Raw genomic sequence first — 25,827 nt, forward strand, 5'->3', positions numbered from 1 at the left:
GATCCTGCATAATGTGACCCTGAACACAAAGCCAGTTTAAAGGGTTTTCTGAGCTTTATACATCATCTGAGATCTGAATAAATGAGCTTTCCAGTCATGTATGGTTTGCTAGGGCAGGATCATTTGGCTGAGATGCAACGCTTTGAAATCTGAGGGTTAAAAAAAGGTACATATTGAGAAAATCACCTTCTAACGTTGTTTAAAGTTTGAGTTTAAGTTGAGCAATGTATATTACTAATCTCACAGAGCTTAACTCGCTATAAACATACATAATTTTTTAAAGCGATTGGTCAGCTTTTCTGTTCACAATCTGCATTTTCTAGTCTGAGTGAGTGATCTCTCCAGATGCAGCATGTCCTGCTGATGGTGAAACCGTCAGTGACTCAATGTTCCTGCGATGGGGAAGCTGCTGTAATTACTCCTATCTTTGACTGAAGATGTGGGAAAATGTTCATGTTATTGCGTCACGATAGTTAGTTACTGAGTCAGGCTTTCAGAAACAAGAACAATCGTTTAAACTCAAAAACGTCTTGAAATTAGACTGCTGCGCTCTCTGAAATAGTGTATGCACTGATGTCACATCCCCCGTGAACATACACCTACACACACCCTTGAGGTTGGCAAAGTATTTCACCATTTAAAATGTTGCAGGTTGTAATAGCAGCATGACATTATACAGCAACTCACAATTATCAGCTTAAATTAACTGTAGTTTGACTTGACAGTTGAATGACCCATAATGAAACACTAAAAGTGCTGGGTTGTTGTGAAGTAAATGTTTATTTATATATCGCATGTGTTAAAAACTTGGCACTTTACTTGAAGTTGGCGTTCATAAGATTGTCATGAAATGTCAAGTTGATTATGACAACTGTTACTTAAGTATCATTTGCTCAGTTATGTCATTTTACATCCACATATCTGCGACACCCCCGACCTAATTAACCAGCTAACAACCAACCATTCAATCAATCAACCAACCGATCAATCAATCAACCAACCAACCAATCAACCAATTGACCATTCAACCCACCAATCAACCAACCGATCAATCAACCAACCAATTAATCGATCAATCAACCAACCAACCAACCAATCAACCAACCAATTGACCATTCAACTCACCAATCAACCAACCTATCAATCAACCAACCAACCATCCAACCAACCAATTGACCATTCAACCCACCAACCAACCAACCAACCAACCAAGCAATTGACCAATAAACCCACCAATCAACCAACCGATCAACCAACCAACCAACCAACCAATTGACCATTCAACCCACCAACCAACCAACCAACCAATTGACCATTAAACCCACCAATCAACCAACCGATCAACCAACCAATCAATCAACCAACCAACCAACCAATTGACCATTCAACCCACCAACCAACCAATTGACCATTAAACCACCAATCAACCAACCGATCAACCAACCAATCAATAAACCAACCAACCAACCAACCAATTGACCATTCAACCCACCAACCAACCAACCAACCAACTAACCAATTGACCATTAAACCCACCAATCAACCAACCAATCAACCAACCAACCAATCAACCAACTAACCAATTGACCATTCAACCCACCAACCAACCAACCAACCAATTGACCATTAAATCCACCAATCAACCAACCAATCAATCAACCAACCAACCAATTGACCATTAAACCCACCAATCAACCAACCGATCAACCAACCAATCAATCAACCAACCAACCAATCAATCAACCAACCAATTGACCATTCAACCCACCAACCAACCAACCAACCAACCAACCAACCAACCAATTGACCATTAAATCCACCAATCAACCAACCAATCAATCAACCAACCAACCAATCAACCAACAAACCAACCAATTGACCATTCAACCCATCAATCAACCAACCGATTACTCAACCGACCAATTGACTATTCAACCCATTAATCAATCAACCAACCAATTGACCATTCAACCCACCAACAAACCAACCAACCAATTGACCATTAAATCCACCAATCAACCAACCAATTAATTAACCAACTAACCAATCAACCAACCAACCAATCAACCAACCAACCAACCAATTGACCATTCAACCCACCAATCAACCAACCGATTACTCAACCGACCAATTGACCATTCAACCCATTAATCAATCAATCAACCAATTGATTCAATCAATCAATCAATCAATCAATCAACCAACCATGTATTCAATTAATCAATCATCCAACCAGCAATTTAATCAACAAATCAATAAAAAAATAAAAAGCAAGAAAGAAACTCCAGCCGGTTTGCAACAACAACTTAATTTTCAGTTTTAGGTGAACTATCCCTGTAAGAGTGTATCTCTGCTGAGAAAGTCTGTAAAACCTGAAAAAAAATTATACAAATGACGACATTTGACTAATTACCCTGGAGCTGAAAGAACGTTATTTGATGACGAAGCTGACTGATTAATACCGCCAAACCCTTGTCTACTGACTATCCTGAGCTGTCAAGTATTTGAGTAAATGTATTACTGTAAGTATTTAGACTGCAAGACATCTACTGCGCAGTATATGTTAATTTACTTTATGACTAAGCTTTTTTAATAGTCACTGTCTGAAGCTTGTGACTCACAGGTGTTCTTAAGCAGCAATACTCAGGTAGGCTGTGGCATTGACATGATACTCAGTTGGTACTAATGAGCCCAAAGTGTGCCAAGAAAACATCCCCCACGCCATTACACCACCACCACCAGCCTGAACCGCTGATACAAGGCAGGATGGATCCATGCTTTCATGTTCTTGATACCAAATTCTGAGCCAAGCATCTGAATGTGTCCGCATAAATGGAGACTCATCAGAGCAGGCAACATTTCTTTAATCTTCTACTGTCCAGTTTTGGTGAGTCTGTGTGAATTGTAGCCTCAGTTTCCTGTTCTTAGCTGACAGGAGCGGCACCCGGTGTGCTCTTCTGCTGCTGTAGCCCATCCGCCTCAAGGTTGGCCGTGTTGTGTGTTCAGAGATGCTCTTCTGCAGAGCTCGGTTGTAATGAGTGCTTATTTGAGTTACTGTTGCCTTTCTATCAGCTGGAACCAGTCTGGCCATTCTCCTCTGTCATCAACAAGGCATTTGTGCACACAGAACTGCCATTCACTGGATATTTTCTCTTTTTCAGATCATTCTCTGTAAACCCTAGAAATAGTTGTGGAAAAAAATCCCAGTAGATCAGCAGTTTCTGAAATACTCAGAGCACTAACAACCATGCCACATTCAAAGTCACTTAAATCCCCTTTCTTCTGATGCTCAGTTTGAACTGCAGCAGATCATCTTGATCATGTCTACATGCCAAAATGCATTGAGTTGCTGCCATGTGATTGACTGATTAGAAATTTGCGTTAACAAGCACTTGGACAGGTGTACCTAATAAAGTGGCCGGTGAGTATAGGTTGTTTGTAATAAAAATCACACTGTAAAAAATATCTATATCTGAACAGTTTCTATATTTTTGAGATTCATTAGTGTTCATTTACGGTTGTGAAATGCATTATGGGATGTTGATCTCTGCTCTGTCGACTTTTAAGGTTGAAAATTGAACTCTACAGTTTAACAAAGTAACTTTTATTGACATTTTACATTGAAATAAGTCCAAGTGTGCATCATACTGAAAACCATAAAGGTAACTAAAATCTTATTTTCAAAAACCCCTTTCAGTGTTCATCATATTTCAGATTCATCCCATCAGGCATAATTAATTTGCTGAACTTGACTAGACTTGATCAGCAGACGCATAAAATCTCCCAAAATGTTCAACACGGCGTCCTCCTGAGCTCCACCTGCTCCAACATGGAGACTGAATCACAAGCTTTACTCAACCAAAACTAAACATTCATTCATTCATTCAGTCATTCATTCATTTTCTTGTCGGCTTAGTCCCTTTATTAATCCGGGGTCGCCACAGCAGAATGATCCGCCAACTTATCCAGCAAGTTTTTACGCAGCAGATGCCCTTCCAGCTGCAACCCATCTCTGGGAAACAAAATTAAACACTGCCTGATGAATAGCTAATATTATACTGGGGGCTGCACAGTGGCTCAGTGGTTAGCACTGTGGCCTCACAGCAAGAAAGTCGCTGGTTTGAGTCCCAGCTGGGTCAGTTGGCATTTCTGTGTGTTCTGTGTGTTGGCGTGGGTTTCCTCCGGGTGCTCCGGTTTCCCCCACAGTCCGAACGCATGCTCTGAGAATTGGTTAACTAAATTGGCCGTAGTGTATGAGTGTGAATAAGTGTGTATGGGTGTTTCCCAGTACTGTGTTGCGGCCGGAAGTGTCAAACACATGCTGGATAAGTTGGCGGTTCATTCCGCAGTGGCGACCCCTGATAGATAAAGGGACTAAGTCAAAGGAAAATGATTAAATAAACTTGCTTGTCAATTAAATCCCTTTTCATTATTTAACAAAAATTTAAAATAATTTTGGTGACATGGTGGCGCAGTGGGTAGCACAATCGCCTCACATCAAGAAGGTCACAGGTTCGAGTCCCGGCTAGGTCAGTTGGCATTTCTGTGTGGAGTTTGCATGTTCTCACCATGTTGCCGTGGGTTTCCTTCAGGTGCTCCGATTTCCCCCCACAAGTCCAAACACATGCGGTACAGGTGAATTGGGTAAGCTAAATTGTCTCTAGTGTATGAGTGTGAATGAGTGTGTATGGATGTTTCCCTTGATGGGTTGCAGCTGCAAGGTCATCTGCTGCGAAAAACATATGCTGGATAAGTTGGCGGTTCATTCCACTGTGATTAATAAAGGAAATAAGCTGAAAAGGAAATGAATGAATGAAAATAATAATTTATTTTCTTCATGCTGATTTACATTAATTTGTGACTATAGGTCTATATAATCACCTTGCAATTTTAAAATTATTGCTTTTTTTCTTTTAAGTTGGCTATTCAGTTTATAAGATCAGTATTATAAAGTTTATACAATGTAAAATAAAATCAGTTGTTCACTGTATAAAAATATAACACTTATTTATTAAATATTAATATTTATCGGCTGATATATCCGTTATGGGTTATCAATATCGGCAAAGAAATCCATATTAGTGCATCCCTCATTTTTTAAGGGTTTAAATGTCTTGCTGACAAATGGGTAAAATAACTGGTTTGAATTATAGTATCAAAGTACATACAGTACATAAAAATACTATTATTTATTAGTTTTTGGGCTCAGAGAGAGTCGTTTCATATGTCTTCACTCTTGTTCTCAATGCTTGACAAATTCATTTGTTTTTCTTTGGCTTAGTCTGTTGTTTATCAGGAGTCGCCACAGCGGAATGAACCACCAACTATTCCAGCAAATGTTTTACGCAGCGGATGCCCTTCTAGCTGCAACACAGTACTGGGAAACACCCACACACTCTCACATTCACACATATACACCGAGGCCAATTTTGTTTGGACTGTGGGGGAAACCGAAGCACATGCAGAAACGCCAACTGGGACTCAAACCAGTGGCAGTACTAACCACTGAACCACCGTGACGCCTGCTTGAAAAATAAAACCTTCTTTTGTCTTTCACCCGTAACTGTGGGTATTTGCATTTTAATATATATTACTTTGAAATCTCATTTCATTAGCAAATGTCTCATTTCCATACACTTAATGCTAAAAGCTGACTTTGAGAGATAACAGCAAACTCTTTTCTAAGATTTGTTCAACTTACAGACAATAATACAGAAACATTACAAATAAAAGGCTTCTCTTAGGTTTTTTTTTACTTGTTTTTTTTATTCAAAATTCTTAGTCTACAAATTTGTAAATCAAGAAGCATTTTCTAGACAAGTAAAATAAAAAAATGTCTGTTTTTAAGCAAATCTCTCCTTAAATTAAGCAAATCAATCTGCCATAATGGTAGGCAAAATAAACTTGTTTTTAGATTATTTTACTTGCCACACTGGGAGATTATTTTTAATGAGAAAGTCGCATAAAGTTGGCTTTTTTTTCTGAAAACAAGACAAAAAATTGACCTCTTAATAATGCTTCTTGATTTAATTTTTAAAACATGTTCTCTACACTGTAAAAAAAAATCCTGGGTGCCTTAAATTTTTAAGCTGAATCAAATAAACCTCATGAGTCCACTGAACTTATATGATGTTAAACTGACTTAAAACAGCTTGCATATCTTATAATATTAGGTAAGAACACAAATAACTTCGTTTAATAAGATAAAATGAACTAAAAACATATGCTGTCAGGACTAACTGATCATATAATTTCTTAGAAATAAAAAAGAAAAGCTCTAAGAAACTCATTGTTTCCAAGAAAGTTCCAAGAAAAGATTATTTATTTCAGTTCACTTCTCAAAACTAGTTTGTCACAGTATTGTCATGCACTGACATCACACTTAAACATTTCTTTCAGTATGCAAAACCAACACAAGACATTCAGTAAACTAACCTGTAAGCTGCACTTTCCAACTTTCGTTCTCTACATCCAAACAACCCAGTATCTGCTCCAGTAAGACATTCACTTGCAAAAAAAAAAAGTGACTTACTTAGAGGGATCTCATCATTCAGCGTCTCTTAGCATTCTTATCCCGTGTTGCAGTAAAACATTGAGGTATTTCACAAGCCAAAAGGGAGTTTGCTAGTCTCTGATAAACCCTGAATGTGTCTGAACAGGAGAAGTGCTGAGAACCTGCTGAAGGGTGGAGACTCAAGTTTTCACATGCAAATAATGAGAGCGTCTCACTGGCCAGAGGCAGTAAACCTGTCCGACGCCGCACAGACACACCTCTTCTCTTCTCCTCTATCTATCTGTCGTCCCTTTCACAGAGTTCAGAGTGCACTGAGATAAAGCTGACAGTTTCTGTTTCTCGCCGGAGCCGCCGTCTTCTTACTGACAGAGGCCGTGTTTTGTAAATGTGACTTGAAATGTGTTTCAAGGACTAAATAAAGTCCCTCATGGCATGCAGGAAGGCAGCGTGTTTTAATGTTGAGGACTTTTTTGAGTGAACGAACTCTTTATTTTTGAGGGTGTGTTTTGATCTGTCAAAAAAATCATGTGCTGATAAAAACAGCATATGCAGGTTAGGTAGGTTTTAACGCATGGCTGCTAGTTTATGCTTGTTATACTTGCTGTTTTTTGCAGGGCCAGGGGGTGGTTTAAACTGGATCAGCAAAGAACCAGCTTATATCCAGCTTAACCAAGTTTAATCCAGCCAATGACCATCAAGAACAAGCTAAACCAGGTCATGGCAAGCAGAAACCAGGTTAAACCATTTCATGATCAACAAGAACCAGCCTAAACCAACTCTTTAGCAGCAAGAACTATTTTAAACCAGCTCATGAGGAGCAAGAACCAGCTTAAACTAGCTTAAACCAGTTCATGGCCATTCATAACATTCTTAATCTAACTATCGATGAGCTAGAACCAGCTTAATTAAGCTCATGACCTGAAGAAAAAAAAAACAGCTAAAACCAGCTCAAAGCCAGCAAGAACCAGCCTGAACCAACTTTTCAACAGCAAGTACTATCTTAAACCAGCTCACAATAAGCAAGAACCAGCTTAAACTAGCTTAAACCAGTTCATAGCCATCCATAACCTTCTTAATCTAACTCTTGGCCAGCAAGAACCAGCTTTACCAAGCTCATGACCAGCAAGTGCAAGCTTAAACGAGCTCATGACCACCAAGAACCAGCCTAAACCAACTCTTCAACAGCAAGTATTATCTTAAACCAGCTCCAGATGAGCAAGAACACCCTTAAACTAGCTTAAACCAGTTAATGGATATCCATAACCCTCTTAATCTAACCCTTGGCCAGCTAGAACCATCTTAACCAAGCTCATGACCAGCAAAAAAAAACAGCTTAAACCAGCTCATGACCAGCAAGAACAAGCTTAAACCAGCTCATGACCAACAAGAACCAGCCTAAACCAACTCTTCAGCCAGTACTATCTTAAACCAGCTCATGATGAGGAAGAATCCAACTTAAACTAGCTTAAACCAGTTCATGGCCATGCATAACCTTCTTAATTTAACTCCTGACCAGCAAGAACCACCTTAAACAAACTCGTGGCCAGCAAAAACAGCTTAAACCAGCTTATGACCATCAAGAACCAGCTTCAACCAACTCTTGACCAGCAAAAACAAGTTCATGAACAATACGAAGCAGCCTAAACCAACTTCAACAGCAGGAACTATATTTTAACCAGCCCTTTATTAGCAAAAACTAGCTTACACTAGTTTAAACTAGTTTATGGCTATAAATAACCAACTTAAACTAGTTCATGGACATCAAAGACCAGCTTAAACTAACTCTTGACCAACAATAACCAGCTTAACCCAGCTCATGACCAGCACAAATAAGCTTAAACCAGCTCATGACAAACAAAAACCAGCTTAAACCAACCTTTGACCAAGAACAAGCTTGAACCAGCTCATGTATGGCTGCATTTGGCCTTTATAACGAACACTATGGTGTGATGTCATTTCTTCCCGCGCCAGTAGCTGACCACTTATCTCTGTGTGTGTGGACGGCATTTCTGCTGTTAGCAGTTTGTCCAGTAGCTCGCCATGTACATCGGCAGACTTGAGACGCAGAGAAGAGTTGACCACAACGACGGGGTTTGAGCCTGGTGAAGAACGGTTCCAGAAAGCGGGTAAGATGAAAACACAAGCCAATGACAAATGACACTCGCAAGAGAAATTTGAGATCTGAACAAGCGTACACAGCGGCCTCTGGTGGATCTGTGAAAAAAAAACAAAAAACAAAAACGTAGCTCCTGGGACATATTTGGCGCTCTCCAGAAATGTATATAGTGGTATGTTTTCAGGATGAGCCTGGGTTGTTGTTGTTTTTTTTATTGCAAATCTGATGAAAGCTTAAGTGCTTTTTTCATTCTCACTTGTAAGTCTCTTTAGATAAAAGCATCTGCTAAATGAGTAAATGTAAATGCAGCTGAGCTGCTGTGCAAAAGCAATGATTTAATCTTGAAGGATCAAGTGTGATGCAGGAGAACGACAGGAATACTAACAGCACAACACAGAGATCCTAAAGCGATACTTTTGATTACACTTTACACCAAGGTTTTCTCACGTATTGATATTAGTTAGCGGATTAGCTTACAGTGTAATTATTTTTAACAGAATGCATTAACCTTGTCATATTACATATTATCAATGCAATGAATCATTTCATGTTATGCATTCCACACACATATACATGCATTTGCTTAAACATACCTGCTGTCAATTACTGCTAAAATTAGCTGCAGTAAATAGATTTGTAATTGCACTGATGAACCAACACCTTAACAGCCCTTAACCCAGCCATGTCAGAAAACCTGCCCCTATATGATGTAGTTTTACAATTAAAGAGTTAAAGAGTTAAGCCCAGTGGTATCACTGCAGTTTTACCCCAGCCCTAAACAACACTAAATCTAATCTTAGAGCTAAACCAGTCATTAACTGGTAAGACTTTATTTTGATGGCCCCAATTACACAATGTATTGACTAACAGTTGCATTGCAACTACTTGTCATTTGAGTATTAGTAGACTGTCTGCTTAATGTCTGCTGATTCTGCTCCTTCAACAGACATTTAACTGACTATAAGAAACTTAGCAAGTACATGTCAACTTACACTAACCCTAACCTGACAGTCGGCTTATGATCTAATGAGAATTAGTTGGCATGTAGATGCATGATAACTTAATTTCAACTATAACGGACCATCAAAATAAAGTAATACCCATTAAAGCATATCATTAACCAGTCCTTAAAACTATCCGTACCACTACAGTTAGTTTATCAATTCCTCCATCCATCCATCCATCCATCCATCCATCCATCCATCCATCCATCCATCCATCCATCCATCCATCCATCCATCCATCAATTGTTTTCTTTTCTTTTATTAAATTGTCTTTCTTTTAAAATAGTTTATTTAACTTTATTTTTCTTACGCAATTTGGTAAAATGTTATTCCTATAATTTTATCTAACTTATTTATTAATATCATTTGATTTCATTTGGTTACTTTCATTTTATTTTACAAAATTGTGTTCCTTTAAATTTTATAAAATTTTATTAATTTTATTTCATTTTATTGCATTACATATTTTCAATTCTAAAATGTATCTATTTAATTTAAATATTTTTATTTTATTAAATGTTAATCATTTTCTTTCCTTGAATTTTATTCTTTTTCTAATAAAATTTTAATCCCTTTTATATTATTTTTTTAAAATTTTATTATTTTTTTATTTTATGAAATTGTATTTCTTTTAATTTTATTAAAAAAATTTATGTTGAATTGAAATGTATTCCATTTATATTATTTAATTTAATTATGCGCATATTATTTTATTTTACTAATTTGTTTTCCTTTAGTTTTATTACAGTTTATTCATTTCATTTTATTTTTTATTAAATACATTTTTACATTATTTAATTTAATTTTATTCTCTTCATTTTTGTTTTACTAAATATTATCCATTCATTCATTTTCTTTCACCTTAGTCCCTTTTTTTTTTTTTTTTAGTCCCTCAGATCTCGCCACAGCGGAATGAACCACCAAGTGTTCCAGCATATGTTTTACACAGTGGATGCCCTGCAGCTAAAGTACTGGAAAACAACCTTCTTGCTGTGAGGCCACAGTGCTAACCACCAAGCCACTGTGACACTGTATATTATTTTATTTTATATTATTTAACATCCATACACACTTATACACTAAAGACCATTTAGCCTACCTAATCCACCTGTACTGCATGTCTTTGGACTGTGGGGGAAACCAGAGCACCCAGAGGAAACCCACACATATTCAGGGAGAACATGCAAACTTATAAAGAAATGCCAGTCGAGGCGAGAGGGGTCTGGATGCAGACCTGGTGCAGTGCAATCTGGGCTGCATCCAATGCTTTTTAATGGAATCACCTAACCCAGCCTCTAACCCTACTCATCACAGTGATGTCACTCGCTCCATTTGAGTGCATATTATATATTATATAATATATTATATTATGTTATATTATATTATATTATATTATATAAAATTATATAAAATTATATATTATTATATATGTTATTATATTATACTATATTAAATATTATTCTATTGTATATTATTATATTATATTATATTATATTATATTATATTATATTATATTATATTATATTATATTATATTATATTATATTACATTACTCTGTCTACTCCATGAATATATTTTTTAACTTCTAACTAAAGGGAGAGTTCACAAAAATCATAATTTATCTCTATTTATTCACTCTTGCAAATATAATATAATATAAGCATATCAACATATAATATAATTTACTTAAATTCAATTTAACATAAAATAACACAACACAACATAATTTTAAGCCTGTCTTTCATTAGTATATCGGTACTAAAAGCTTATGAAACACAAATCAGTGTAATTACTACCTAGCTGTTGATGTGATCAGAACTGAGTGCTCTCAAAAACCACAGAATTCGCCATCAAACATGAGCTGTCTCTGTTTGACATGCCCAACCGGTCTCCGCATAACTGGGAAATACCCTGTTATTACCGCGCTCTTGCTTAGGAAATGACACAGGAACGCCACAAAACACACCAGAGGCCTTTTTTTTTTCTCGAGCAGTAAGAGGCATATCATTTGACTGCATTGTTTGGCTATGGCTTGAGGATTTCAGAAGCAGGTGCAGTCTTTCAGGTCACATTAAGCACATTAGCACATTCACAACAGGTTTCAGTCCCTTAAGGTAACTGCAGCACAGTTTAGTAATGCTATCCGAGTGGGGAAGATCTCACTGTAAAACACGTCACCTGCATGCTATCGCGTTTCGTTCGGGCTTGTTTCAGCTTCAATAGTGCGGATGATGGAAAATAATCTTACTCATCTGGCTAAATGGGAATATCGCAATGTTTTCAGTGCAGTGTTTATATGTGTTTCTATGGGCCTAAAGGGCAATATTCAATCAGCAATGCTAGGCAGGGTTTTGGGTGATGAAGGTTAGCTGAGGAAGAGTGTGTTTGGATTAGTAAGGTTAGTCTACATTAACCTTTAACAGCACAAAGCTTTTTTTTTTTAATGCAACCCAGGACCACACACTGCAAATGCTGTTTTCCACACAATCGATTAAAACCATTCAGTTGTCTCCAAAATTAAAAAAACAAACAAAAAAACTTAAGAATTGTGTTGTTTCAGCTTATTTAAAATAAGTAGTTTGAACAAGTGCGGTTTATTCATAAACTAATTTCGAGAGGATCACGTGCTTATAATCAACACGTCTGGCTCCTTGTTAGCTCTGTAATCAGCCCTAATAGATTTTTAAGGAAGCATTATAAATAACCTGAGTTTTCACTCCAGTTATCTTAGTCTTGAAGCTCCCCCCCTTTCCACAACTACATCCTCCCACTTTTTCTGATCGGGCGACACGGTGGCCCAATGGCTAGCACTGTTGCCTCACAGCAAGAACACCGCCAGTCCAACCCATCGGACCGGTTGGTGTTTCTGTGTGGAGTTTGCATGTTCTCCCCGTGTTCGTGTGGGTTTTCCCCGGGTTCCCCGATTTCCTCCCACCGTCCAAAAACATAAACCATAGCCAATCGACTAAAACAAATTATCACCCAATACAACCTCAGTTTACACTTCTCACGGTGACAAGCAGGGGAGATCTCGAGACCTACCTGACCTCGAATTCCCCTCTCGTCCTTCTAACGGGAGGGAGCCCCGGGCTCGAGGATATTACGAGCTCAGGGCTCTCTCCCGGGACAGCATGCCAAATATGCTTTATTGATTATCAGCTAAGTGTGAACTCAAACAGCAACTGTTATTTTTTGAGTCCAAATCTTACATTGTACAGCTTTTCTTCTTCTTCTTCTTTTTCTTCTTCTTCCTCTTCTTCTTCTCCAAAAAATACACTGCCTGACAAAAGTCTTGTCGTCTATCCAAGTTTTAGGAACAACAAATAATAACTTGACTTCTAGTTGATCATTTGGTATCAGAAGTGGCCTCTAGATTACACTTATTTGAGCACAATACAATATAATCATGCCTTGATTTTTAATTATGTAATTAAGAAAAAGTCTTGTCATGAACAGAAATAATGTCCAGTATAGAAACAGAATTTATTTTGTGGAGACACAATGAATATTGTGTCTGACTCCATCATGAGCTTGGAGGACTGCATCCATACATCTCTGACATGACTCAAATCACTGATTAATAAAGTCATCTGGAATGGCAAAGAAAGCGTTCAGCCGGACTGCCAGAGTTCATCAAGATTCTTTGGGCTCATCTTCAATGCCTCCTCCTTCATCTTACCCCAGAAATGCTCAATAATGTTCATGTCTGGAGACTGGGCTGGCCAATCCTGGAGCAGCTTCACCTTCTTTGCTGTCAGGAGCTTTGATGTGGAGGCTGAAGTATGATAAGGAGCGCTATCCTGCTAGAGAATTGTCCCTCTCCTGTGGTTTGTAATGTAATGGGCAGCACAAATGTCTTGATACCTCAGGCTGTTGATGTTGATCATCCACTCTGCAGATCTCTCGCACGCCCCCATACTGAATGTAGACCCCAAACCATGAATTTTCCTTCACCAAGCTTGACTGATTTCTGTAAGAATCTTGGCTCCATGCTGGTTCCAGTAGGTCTACTTCAGTATTTGTGATGATTGGGATGCAGATCAACAGATGATTCATCTGAAAAATCCACCTTCTGCCACTTTTCCAAATGATCAACTAAGTCAAGATATTATTTGTTGCTCTTACCACTATATATATATATATATATATATATATATATATATATATATATATATATATATATATATATATATATATATATATATATATATAATTTACTTTTAAAGTGTGCTTGTTACAGTGTAACTATTAAACAATTACATGTACTTACTGCACCATATGGTTAGGGTTTGACTGTGGTTAGGTTGCATGCAATTATGCATAATTTATTGTAATCACTATAGTAAGTACATGGAATATGTATAACAAATAAGTGTAATAATAAGTGTTAGCAACTGTTGTATAAATATGACAGTAACAATCATGCTCACATAGTGTATAGTGAAACATGCACTGCATTTCCTCCTGTAGTATTGCTTATTAAAATTATGTTATATATATATATATATATATATATATATATATATATATATATATATATATATATATATATATATATATATATATATATATATATATATATGTTATATATGTTATATATATATATATATGTTATATATGTTATATATATATATATATATATATATATATATATATATATATATATATATATATATATATATATATATATTATATATATATATATATATATATATATATATATATATATATATATATATATATATATATATATATATATATATATAAAACAACACTATGTTTCTATTATTTTGTGTGTATATACAAGAACAAGAAGAACGTGGCGATTCATCTTGAACATTAGTAAGATTTCATTATTATTAATACTTTGAAGGCATTGCTGTCCACGCACAAATCTGTTTTAGCGTGCCTGTTGTTAAGGGTATAAAAGAGGTATTATCTAAGATAAGCTGGCTTAATTGAGATTTCCTTCATTATTTATTTTGTATTCATTATAGAACAAATTGATCCCCCAGCGTTTAAGTCATGCTCTTATTGTGCAGAGAGACGGAGAGAGAGAGAAAGCATGCTCGGTTATACTTTATGTTTCCCTCTGAAACTATTCATTTAATATTCATTAACTACATATACTGTGGTTAGGGTCAAACGTGGAACAAGGACACTTTAAAGGGCACCAATGGTGAAAAATCTACCTTTCAATCTGTTTGGACAGACATAGACTATTTGGAAAAGTGGCAGGAGGTGGATTTCTCTGAGGAATCGTCTGTTGATCTGCGTCCCAATCATCACAAATACTGCAAAAGATCTACTGGAACCTGCATGGAGCCAAGATTCTCACTGAAATCAGTCAAGTTTAGTAAAGGAGAAATCATGGTTTGGGGTGACATTCAGTATGGGGGTGTGCGAGAGATCTGCAGAGTGGATGATCAACATCAACAGCCTGAGGTATCAAGACATTTGTGCTGCCCATTACATTACAAACCACAGGAGAGGGACAATTCTCCAGCAGGATAGCGCTCCTGCTCATACTTTAGCCTCCACATCAAAGCTCCTGAAAGCAAAGAAGGTCAAGCTGCTCCAGGATTGGCCAGCCCAGTGACCAGACATGAACATTATTGAGCATGTCTGGGGTAAAATGAAGGAGGAGGCATTGAAGATGAACCCAAAGAATCTTGATGAGCTTCAGGAGATCTGCAGGAAGGCTTTCGTTGCCATTCCAGATGACTTTATTAATCAGTGGTTTGAGTCATGTCAGAGATGTATGGATGCAGTCCTCCAAGCTCATGATGGAGACAGACACAATATTCATTCTGTCTCCACTGCAGCAGGACTTTATATTCTATACTAGACATTATTTCTGTTCAGTGATGAGACTTTTGTCTAAGCAGAGTCAGACCTTACTGTCCTAATCAAATCAGTCAAAATCAAGGCATGATCATATTTTATTGTGGTCAAATAAGCATAATCTAGAGGCCTTTGCTTTTCATATAAGCCACTTCTGATGCCAAATGATCAAATAGAAGTCCAATTTATTTTTTGTTGTTACTAAAACTTGAAAAAGTGACAAGACTTTTGTCAGGTAGTGTAAATATTTTAATAATCCACATACATTATTCTCATAATTGTTATTTAATAGGATTATGTATGCCTTTTTAATTGGAGTGTAAATGCATTAATTCCACCCCTGAGCTGTTTTAATCTTCATGTCAGTGCTTTTTTTGTGTGTGTGTGCGATGTAAAATAAATACAGCGAAAGTGTTAATAAACAGTTTATGTGTTATTAATAGTCAGGTAATAAGCCCGTGTATTATTTGTAGATGTATATAGATGTCTGTAAAATATACGGTTGAAGTATTATTATTTTCTTTCTTTCAAGTATTCCCCAAATGATGTTGAACAGATTCAGGAATTTTCCACAGTATTACCTATAATATTTGTTCTTCTGGAGAAAGTTTTATTTGTTTTATTTCGGCTAGAATAAAGCAGTTTTTAATTGTTTTAAACCATTTTAAGGTCAATATTATTCACCCCCTTAAGCAATATTAGTTTTGGATTGTCTCCAGAACAAACCACTGTTCTACAATGACTGGCCTTAATTACTCTAACTTTACCCTAATTACCCTAGTTAAGCCTTTAAATGTCACTTTAAGCTGAATACTAGTGTCTTGAAGAATATCTAGTTTAATATTATGTGCTGTCATCATAACAAAGAGAAAAGAAATCAGTTATTAGAAATGAGTTATGTAAAATAAGTACATAAAAGGGGGCTAATAATTGTATATTGGATTTAAAATCAGCCTACAAATCAAGCATGTGACTATGTATCCCACAAACACAGACACTTGCTTGAATATTTCATGAGAATATATTTGATGTGCTGTCGGGCCACACACTGGAGCAGTGTTTGAGCTCACCTCTGTCGTCACTTGAGAGAATATCGACCACACACATCTGCTTTTCTCCTATGAAAGTGCATCACCGGAGTTGTTTTAGATGTCTTTGAGAGATAGCCTTATAATCTGGTTTGGCAGCTCTTTTTGCACAAAATAAAGTGAAAAATCCTTGAGGCAAAGCTCTGAAGGGAAGTCCGCTGGGGTCGTCTGAAACCTCAGAGATATGCTCTTCAGGACAGATTTTGTATTCATAGGTGTAGTGCAGGTTGGTGAGAATATTTGACTTTTTCTCGTGGGTTAATTAAATTCTGGACAAATTTCCAATTCAATTTAATTCCTTTTTATTTCTATAACATTTTTTGCACAATGTAGACTGTATCAAAGCAGCTTAACATAGATGAAGTTCAAGTCATTCGAAACCGCTTCAGTTTTCACACCAGAAGTTCAGTTTAGTTCAATGTAAATGTAATGTACACTCTCAGAAATAGATGTAAGAGAGCTCTCACTGGACTGGTAGATCTTCAAAAGTCCATATTGGTACCTCAAACCTATATATTAGTACATAATAAAAAAATTCAAGAGGTACACTATCAACATAGGCTCATTCTGAAAATGTACCCCTATATACATTTCTAGAGATCATGAATTATGTAGCCATAGGTACGTATGGCATCTTTTAAATGAATGCTACGAGGCGGTATGATGTAGTTCGCGCTACCAGCTGGCATAATGTCACTTGCCAGAAATTTGAGATCTGAGTACAAAGCGATCTCTGGTGGATTTGTGAAAACAAAAACGTAAGCCTCTGGCATGTATTTGGCGCTCTCTAGAAATGTATATAGGGATAAGTTTTCAGAGTGAGCCTGGGTTGTAGACTGTTGTACTTTTTAGGTACTAACATGTACTCTTAAGGTATTAATAAGGACCCTTTAGTTACAAATGTGTACCTTTCAACACCAGTGACAGCTCTTATACCTTTATCTCTGAGAGTGTAGATTTGTAGACGTATTCTGTAAAAAAAAGTTGACTCAACTTAAAATTGTAAGGCAGCTTGTTGTATTGCTTTCTGACTCGATTTGATTTGATTCACTTCGGTTAAAAGGTTTTGTCCACTAAAAAAAGGCTTTTTTTTTTTCTTCTAAAATATATGCATATATATTTTCCCAGGGATTCCACAATATTTTCTATAATATATTTTTTTTCTTTTGTGGAAATTCTTATTTTATCCAGTTTGGCTGGAATTAAAGCAGTTTGAAAGTTATTTAACAGTTTTAAGGTCAATTTTATTGCCAATATTACACTGTATTAAAACAGTCATAACTAAATATGTGTTAAAAGAAAACGTTTTTTCCCCCTTTTACCTAAGAATTTGTACATTTAATTCAACGTCACTATTTTTGTGAAATTAGTTGTGAAATCTAGTCTGCTAGCCGCTTCTGATCACATTTTTAATTTTTGATATCAAATTTATTTGAACTAGAATTGAACTGAACCGCGGGTCACACTTTATTTTGATGGTCCATTTGTTGAAAATAAATTGCATTGCATTTACATGCCAATTAATTCTTATTAGTTTATAAGTAGACTGTTGGGTTGGGGTTAGGGTTGGTGTAAGTTGACATGTACTTGCAAAGTGTCTTATAGTCAGTGAAATTTCTGTTGAAGGAGCAGGATCAGTAGATATTAAGCAGACAGTCTGGACCATCTAAATAAAATGTGTTACCGAATCGTGAGCTTGTGCATTAAAACAAAATGTAACTGCAATATTTTAGTCAATACCAGTCTTTATAACTTTTGAAGTACATGTCAGTACTATCCCAACCCTAACCCAGTTAATGACAGTAAGCAGATATATAGCCGCAAACTTACCTTTATGCAGTCCAGACAGCAGGAAATTACACTAAAAAAATAAACACAAGATCATTCTGAAAACGTAGGCCAATATACATTCTACAGATTGTGAATTATGTAGCCAGAGCTATGTATGGCGGCATTTCATCTTTAAAACAAACGCTATGGGGCGGTATGACGCCCTCTTTTTTGCGCTTACCACTTACCTTCAAGTGAATGGCTTTCCCTCTGTTACTAGTTTGAATAGTGGCTCACCTAGTGCGTTGGCAGACTTGTGATGTGGAGCAGAGTTGACCGTGACGACGGGGTTAGAGTCTGACAAAGAACAGTTCCAGAAAGCTGGTAAAACAAAAACAAAAGTCAAAAAGTAAAATAAACAAGTAAATAACAGGGTGAAAACGTGGTAAAATCTCAAAACGAGGCTGCCTCGAGACCTTTTTCTCCTGGATTGCTTTTGAAAACACTATTGGTTGGGTTTAGGGAGGGGAATGGGTGCTGTTCAATACGTGCTTTTAAAAACACTATCGCTTGGGAGGAGGGTGGGGGAATCGGCCAGTCAGTCAGTCAGTCAGTCAACAGCGGCCTCTAGTGTATTTATGTAAAAACAAAAGGTGTAAATGGCAATTTGAGATCTAAATAAGCGTACACAGCGGCCTCTGGTAGATTTACGAAAACAAAAACTGTAAAAAAAAATAAATAATTAAAAAAAAAACATAGCTCCTGGGATGTATTTGGTGCTCTCCAGAAATGTATACAGGGGTTTTCAGAATAAGCCTGGGTTGTACACTATTATAATGTTTTTGGTGGATTGTAAAATGTACTTTGAATTAAACACAGTGGTTTTGCTTTTGGTAATTTCATCATAATTTTTCTTAAATCAGATCTTTTCAGGCATTAAATAAAACAGGCACTTATTTGCAAGTGATCAAAACCCCATGCTTTATCCACCTACTGCATAGGTTGTATTAATAATGCACATCTGTTCAAACATCTTCTTTGCAGTCCAGACTTTAAAAACCAATATAACATCTAGACATGAAAATAACCGGATTTCTTGCTGACAATCCAGTCAAGGCCTTCGTCAACAGAATGTATAACCACAAAAATAAAGCGCAACTATAAGACAAGTCTGCATCATAGTAAACCCAACGTAATGATTCAGCAATGCTTCATTTCTTTATTTATTTATCGGACATGTCTTTTTACTGTTAATGTGATTTCTCTTCTAAATTCAGCGTCCCTAGAAGAGAATGTGGTCATGCATTATTTCTCCGGACAGCTTCTGTCTGGCCTTCCTCTTGCTCTGACGGTGAGCAGATTTGATTTTCAACCGTGTGAACTTCTCTCATCTGTTCAGTTTCAGAATGTTCAGGAGAGAGGAGGATCAAATTTTTTATTTAGACAGAGATCATGAAGTGAAATATTAACGCTGGCTGCACCATGTACGCCGTGCTCCTTGAATTCATTTGTTCCTTCAAATGTAATGAATTCATTAGTACTTCTGATGATACAGTGCCCTGGAGTAAATGACAGGAGCCTTGACATTATATTCATTTACATTTAGTTTAGTTAGAGTTTCAGGTCTGTAAAGTCTAAGAAGGGAAGTATTAGTAATATTAGTTTTTTTTTTTTTTTTTTTTTTTGGTACAGTTAGTGTGATATTCAGAGAGGCAATTGCAGATTAGGAAGTGTAGTGGAGAGTAAATAGTTGAGTTTTTAGTCGTTTCTTGAAAGTAGCGAGTGACTCTGCTGTTCTGATGCAGTTAGGGAGTTCATTCCACCAACTGGGCAGATTGAGCGTGAGCGTTCGCGAAAGTGATTTCTTCCCTCTTTGGGATGGAACCACAAGGCGACGTTCATTCACAGAACGCAAGTTTCTGGAGGGCACATACATCTGCAGAAGTGAGATCAGATAAGAAGGAGCAAGGCCAGAAGCCACTTTGTAGGCAAACATCAGAGCTTTGACTTTGATGCGAGCAGCAACTGGAAGTCAGTGCAAACGGATGAGCAGTGGAGTGACATGTGCTCGTTTAGGTTCATTGAAGACCACTCGTGCTGCTGCGTTCTGGAGCAGTTGAAGAGGCTTGATAGAGTTAGCTGGAAGCCCAGCTAGTAGAGAGCTCCAGTTTGGAGAGAACAAGAGCTTGAACAAGGAGTTGAGCTGCATGTTCAGATAAGAAGGGTCGGATCTTTCTGATGTTATAGAGTGTGAATCTGCACGATCGAGCAGTTCTAGAAATGTGGTCAGAGAAGTTTAGTTGGTCATCAATCGTTACTCCAAGACTTTTCACCATTTTGGATGCAGTAATGGTTGCCCCATCCATCTGGATTGAAAAGTTATGGTGTAGAGTCGGGTTGGCAGAAACTACAAGCATTTCCGTTTTTGCGAGGTTCAGCTGAAGATGATGATCTTTCATCCAGTGTGAAATATCCAACAGGCAGGCTGAGATGCGAGCTGGAACCGAGGGATCATCAGGATGAAGAGAGAGGTATAGCTGGGTATCATCAGCATAGCAGTGGTAGGAGAATCCATGTCTCTGGATGACTGGTCCTAGAGATGATGTGTAGATGGAGAAGAGAAGTGGCCCAAGAACAGAGCCTTGAGGTACCCCAGTGTTTAGATGCTGTAGGTTGGACACCTCTCCCCTCCAAGACACCCTGAATGACCTGTCAGTGAGGTAAGATCTGAACCATTGTATAACAGTGCCCGCAACGCCCAATGACTCGAGCGTAAAAGCATATATTCAGCATAGTTTTTGTTTTTTTGTTTTTGCTCAGTGTATGTTTCATTAACTTAATGTGTTTTTTTATATACTTTCAGCTTCCTTTAATGTGTAATGTTACTGTTTGATCTGGAAAATTTGTCTCCAGACTTCAAACGCAGAAGGTCACTTTAGTGAGGGTTATTATTCTGTGTCCTTAACACTGTTTCTGACATGTTCTGAATACTGCTGGTCAGTGAACTACAGCAATGGACATCAACATATAAAAGAAAATACTAGTATACTGGTACTCTTGGGTGTAATTACTTACAAAGTAATTAGTTACTGTAATTAAACTACTCTGTTTGTATGTTTGAGACATTAATTTGTATGAATAAATATAATACTGTAATATTTTTACTCAATAAAATATATTACACCTATTGGTTATGGTTAGTATGGTTAGTGTTAGGGTTGGGGTTAGTTCTCGTAAACCACCATGACAAATATCTCTGTGTGTGTGTTTGTTTGTATACTGGTTTTGGTGGTTCACAAGGACATAAATTTATATTATAACATGGGTATGATTTAGGAATTACACCTATTGGTTAGGGTTAGCAGGATCAGTGTTATGGTTAGGCTTAGTCCTCGTAAACCACCAATGTGTGTGTGTGAACTGGCTTTGGTGATTTACAAGGACATTAAATTGTATAATAACATTGGTATGATTTAGATATTGCAATGTTGAAGCCGTTTATAAGGATTTGTCTTGTGTCCTTGTAATTCAAAGTGCTTAAAAATCATATTTGCATCTTTTGACATTCAAATTTGCTTCAAGTGTGATGTGAGGGGTGATTTCAGGGGTAAGGCCATATAATTAGCTGTTTTTACAGTATAAAATACATCATGCCTATTGGTTAGAGTTAGCAGGGTCAGTGTTATGGTTAGTGTTAGTCCTCTTAAACCACCAATGTGTGCGTGTGTGAACTGGCTTTGGTGATTTACAAGGGCATACAATTGTATAATAACATTGGTATGATTTAGGTATTGCAACGTTGAAGCCGTTTATGAGGATTTGTCTTGTGTCCTTGTAATTCAAAGTGCTTTAAATCATATTTGCATCTACTGACATTCACATTTTGCCACAAGTTTGCCCTGAGGGTTGGATTTAGGGGTAAGGCCATATAATTAGCGGTTTTTGATTAAGGTTAGTAGGGTTAGTGTTATTGTCAGGGTTAGTCCTCGTAACCACCAATACCAATGTGTGTGTGTACTTGTATGGTGGTTTATGAGGACATAATTTTGTTCAATGGCATGGGTATGATTTTGATTATGTATTGCAACATTATATAATGTATTGCAACATTAAGTCGGTTTATGAGGACATGACTTGTGTCCTTGTAAGTCCTTGTGAGTCTTTTGTCCTTTAAATGTTGCCGCAAGTTTCCTGTGAGCATTGAGGTTAGAAGTAGGGATATATATTGTGTTTTTATGAATAAAATACATTGTGCTTATGAGTTAGGGTTAGTAGGGCTAGGGGTAGTCCTCGTAAACCACCAAGACCAGTATACTTTCTGTCATTTATTTTCTATGTTGAAAGCATGTTTTGAAACATTGTTTGCATTTTTTGAAAAATTTTGCAGTCATGCTTTGACATTGATAACAGCTTATAGTTCATCGCAAAGTTATGTAACATCTTTAAGCATAATAATAACATGTCCAAGGCCAGTTGTTAGGCTTTGCTAGTGACAGATGAGATATGAACAATAGGCCTGCATACATACACGCATCTCTCTCCACACCCCACTGAGTGAAAGCCTCTTTTTTTACCTGTCAATCCTTTAAATGTGTTCTCTCATTCCCTGTATGTACTGTATTTCACTCAAAAGGGATATGCTATATTTAAAACACACTGCTCTCTGTCGAAACAGATGATCTCTTAGTGCAAAAATAAATTCCTCAGTGTTCCTGATACAAATAATGTGTAACTGAATTGGATGTGCTTTAAAATGAAACAATCATAATCTTAATTCAATAGATGGGGGATTTTAAAGAATACATACCCTCATGTTGGCGTGGGTTTCCTCTTGGTGCACCGGTTTCCCCCACAGTCCAAACACATGGGATATTGACCTTATTCTAAAATGCGGAAGTGCGCCTGTTTTCGCGATTGTTTAAGAGCTTCCGATTCAGTCGCCTATGGGAGAAATGACTAGGATTAATAAACGGCAGAAAACGGTCAAACTACTTGCTCTACAAACAAATGTTTGCATGACTATACAGACCAAGTAGAATAATATAATAAGGAAATATCAGTTTGCAACATCAAACAGTGAAACGAGCAATTTTTTAATGTCTAAATGTAAATGGAAGTAAATGAAGCTGGAAGTCTCGAGCCAAAAAGATTCAAATGGCTGCTCCCGCTCGTAGGCGAAAAATGTGCTCGCTGCAGAGCCATTTGAGCAGAGCTGAGCTCCAGCGAGGGGGAGCATGAGCTCTGGCTCTGCCTCCTGTAAGCTGTTTTAATGCGTACACCAACCCCACCCCTAACCCTACCCCCAGTGACATCATTTGTAGAAGAAGTGCAAAAAAGGAGGAGCTCAAGCTTAAGCTCCCCCTCGCTGGAGCTCAGCTCTCCTCAAATGGCTCTGCAGCGAGCACCACTTGGAAGAATAAGGTCAATAGGTGACAAAAAAAAATGAAAATATTACTTTACAAACTGTATTGTTAATAAATCATATGAACATTTTCATATGTCAATAATATTACTGAAATTAATACAAAAAAATATTAATATAAATTTACACACATTTACAGTAAATAAATAGACTCAATGATGGCTAAAAATTTGCAGATTTGTGTGTGCGCAGATTCGGTGTGGGCCTACATATAACTTTTGCTTTGTGCCTAAAATATATAAATTATTCATTCATTTAATTTCTTGTCGGCTTAGTCCCTTTATTAATCCGGGGTCGCCACAGCGCAATGAACCGCCAACTTATCCAGCAAGTTTTTTTATGCAGCGGATGCCCTTCCAGCCACAACCCATCTCTGGGAAACATCCACACACATTTACACACTATGGACAATTTAGCCTACCCAATTAACCCGTACTGCATGTCTTTGGACTGTGGGGGAAACCGGAGCACCCGGAGGAAACCCACGCGAAGGCAGGGAGAACATGCAAACTCCACACAGAAACGCCAACTGAGCCGAGGTTCGACCCAGCGACCTTCTTGCAGTGAGGCGACAGCACTACCTACTGCGCCACTGCCTTGCCTCTTAATTAATTAATTAAAAATCAATACAGTATTTGACATAAAATGATAATTGCCCATTCTGTAGTTGCAATAAGCAAAAGTAAAAATATTTTTTGTGTGCAAACGCAGGTTCAGTAGCAAAACCTGATTACCAAAGTCAATATCAAGTAAAATTTATAATTACAAAAACCTTTTTTCCCCAGTATGCTTTTTTATTTATTTATTTACTTTTTTGCTATATAACCAAGCCAGGCTCATTCTGAAAAAAAAAAAAAAAAAAAAATATATATATATATATATATATATATATATATATATATATATATATATATATATATATATATATATATATATATATATATATATATATATAATAATTCCAAGGTCACGATTTTGCATTAGTCATCTTCAAATTAGCATAATGGATGTTTTAGCTTTATCTATATTCACATTCATTCTACATGCGAGCCAAGTTTTTAATACTGTGTGTAATATAAAATGAATAGTTTCGGTCCTTGACTATAAATGGTTGAGCCACTTTGAAGGCCATCGTACATTACTGTAGAAACACACACCTGTGACCTCAGGGCATCCCGGTTCCTGCACCACTGCGTCCATGAGTTGCCTGGAAACCTTTCTGCAATCAGCACCAGACTGCTTGGCATGAAAAAATAAATCTTTTTATCAATATAATTACATCTGCTGGTTGTCCTGCCTAATAACACCCCTTGGCAGTTCCGAGTTCAATGCAAACCACAGCTTCACAGGCCGTTTCAGATATTGATGTCATGTTATTAGGAATGCAATAATTGGCATTTTACAGTCCTAAGCGCTGCACAATATAGACATACTGATGATGAGCCAAAGGATTTTGAGGGTAACTGAATATTGTTGACAAGCTACTAACATATCGAGGTCTGTGATTATATAGTGTGCAAACAATCAGTTCTCATAATCAACACTGGAGAAATAGACTGGAATAAAGATCCACAAGGGATGATTTGTAATGATTGAGTCAAGGTATCTCTGAACTCTCTTCTGGTCTGAGCCAGCAGCAGAAAGTCTACTGTGTCTTGCTTTGACTACACATTTTTATTCACAGAACTGCTACTGCACATGTCGTGCTACATTTAAAGTCTCTTAAATCAGATTTCTTCTGCATTCTGATGTTCAGTCTAATTTCAGCTGATTATCTTAAAGAGTGCCTGCGTGTGTACATGCATTGAGCTGCTGCCATGTGCTTAACCGGTGAGAAATGTTTGTTAAATAGAAGCAAATAAATACATTAAAGTTTGTTTCTTCTCTCGGACACAAATGATGATATGCTGAACAGTCATTGGCTTATTTTATTTTGTCCTTACTGTGACTATTAATGACTGCAATTTTCCAACATTCTTCCAAATATCTTGTTTTGTGTTCAAAAGAAGAAGAAAAATATAATGAAAAATTGGAATCAAAAGAGTTGCAGTAGATGATGAGGAGATTTT

At 37.0% G+C, this 25,827-nt stretch overlaps 3 protein-coding genes across 6 annotated transcripts in view; 1 reads left to right on the forward strand and 2 right to left on the reverse strand.

The window, feature by feature from the left end:
• sack1b (scaffolding CK1 anchoring protein B) overlaps positions 1-6,653 on the reverse strand; it is a 40,151-nt gene extending 33,498 nt beyond the window's left edge. Inside the window, exon 1 of one of the 2 annotated variants that reach the window (XM_087278843.1) lies at positions 6,436-6,653. The gene's annotated coding sequence lies outside the window, so the exon portion shown is untranslated. The remainder of the gene's footprint in view (positions 1-6,435) is intronic. The other variant, XM_087278842.1, reaches the window with a different exon arrangement.
• Positions 1-25,827, reverse strand: part of lrrc1 (leucine rich repeat containing 1) — a 593,918-nt gene that overhangs the window by 381,821 nt on the left and 186,270 nt on the right. The window lies entirely within an intron of this gene.
• hmgcll1 (3-hydroxymethyl-3-methylglutaryl-CoA lyase like 1) overlaps positions 1-25,827 on the forward strand; it is a 238,908-nt gene that overhangs the window by 172,067 nt on the left and 41,014 nt on the right. The gene's annotated exons all lie outside the window — the stretch shown is intronic.

Source organism: Danio rerio, chromosome 13, assembly GCF_052040795.2.
Source record: "Danio rerio strain M-AB ecotype USA chromosome 13, GRCz13ab, whole genome shotgun sequence".
Taxonomy (NCBI): domain Eukaryota; kingdom Metazoa; phylum Chordata; class Actinopteri; order Cypriniformes; family Danionidae; genus Danio; species Danio rerio.